Raw genomic sequence first — 1,304 nt, forward strand, 5'->3', positions numbered from 1 at the left:
CACACACACACACACACACACACACACACACACACACACACACAGAGTATAAACCAGCAGCTAATCCATATTTATGGGTTTCCACATCCACGTATGTAAATGTGTATGTGTTTCTGTCAGCGTGGGACTCTCAGGGACTTTCTGCAGACGTGAGGACACAGACAGCTGCAGGCTGTGAAGATGTCAAACTTCAGCAGCTCAGTGTGTCTGCCTTCACCGTGTCATCCTCTCACCTCCACTGAAATATTTTACATCCTCTCCCTCAGCTTTCCCCACCTCCTCTGTGTTTTCAGGATGAACTGAGATCCAAGCCGTTCAGTCAGGACCAGTGTTGCCAGGTGGGAAATGTTGAATTATCACATCAGCAGCTCAAAATTATCGTATTTTGATGAAAATTATCGTATTTTGATGAAAATTATCGTATTTTGATGAAAATTATCGTGCACACCCAAGTTACATTCTAGAGAGGCTCAAATTTATAAATACATCCTGCTCAGCTCACAGTGTGCTCTGTATTCAACAAACTGCACATTCTTTTGTTTATAATAAAGTTTAAAAGCACTGTTGGGTGTCAGTTTTTTTTTTTTTTACCAAAAGCTTTATTGTAAACAAGAACAAAACTGAGTCTGGGGACATGCTGCTTATAAAAAGAAATGTTAGATAAAATGACTAGAATAAAATGTAAATTATGGGCAAAATGAAATCAGGAAAAGAACAAATCATTGTAGTTTATTGTACTTTTGGTTAGTCAAGAAATAAAATGAGTACATACTGAGCTAATTTAATCTGCAAGCCTCCAAAATCTGTTTTTTTTCCTTTTAAAAATAGTTTCTGGATGTTTATTAAATGTAAATGTTGCTTATACTCCTCACCTTCTCAGTCCCACCTTTTCTTTCTGATTTTACAGTTATTATTTATTTCACATAAGTACTATTATATTTATCTTTGCTGCTACTAGTTGCCTTCATAACCCCAACGTGGGAGGGGGGGTTCTCCCCCAGAAAACTTTGAATGAAGCAGGTGCTGTTTCCTGCTTTCTGATGTATTTACATGTTGTTAAACATATTTTAAACTACATAAATAAACACTTTCATTTGTATTTTAGAGACAGATTCTACATTCAACTCAATATATGAATCATCCTTTTTGTGTCACATTGGACGTTTGATTCTTTGACCAGCTGGTAGGAAGTAGTTTTAGAAGGGTAAAAAAAAAAACACTGGTCACTGTGTCGTGGCAGCCAGCCTTCTCTTTAGAGACAGTAGTAGGCTATGTCAAGAGAACAAAAAAAAAAGTTTCTTCTG

Source organism: Austrofundulus limnaeus, unplaced genomic scaffold (assembly GCF_001266775.1).
Source record: "Austrofundulus limnaeus strain Quisiro unplaced genomic scaffold, Austrofundulus_limnaeus-1.0 Scaffold1330, whole genome shotgun sequence".
In the NCBI taxonomy this organism is placed as follows: Eukaryota; Metazoa; Chordata; class Actinopteri; order Cyprinodontiformes; family Rivulidae; genus Austrofundulus; species Austrofundulus limnaeus.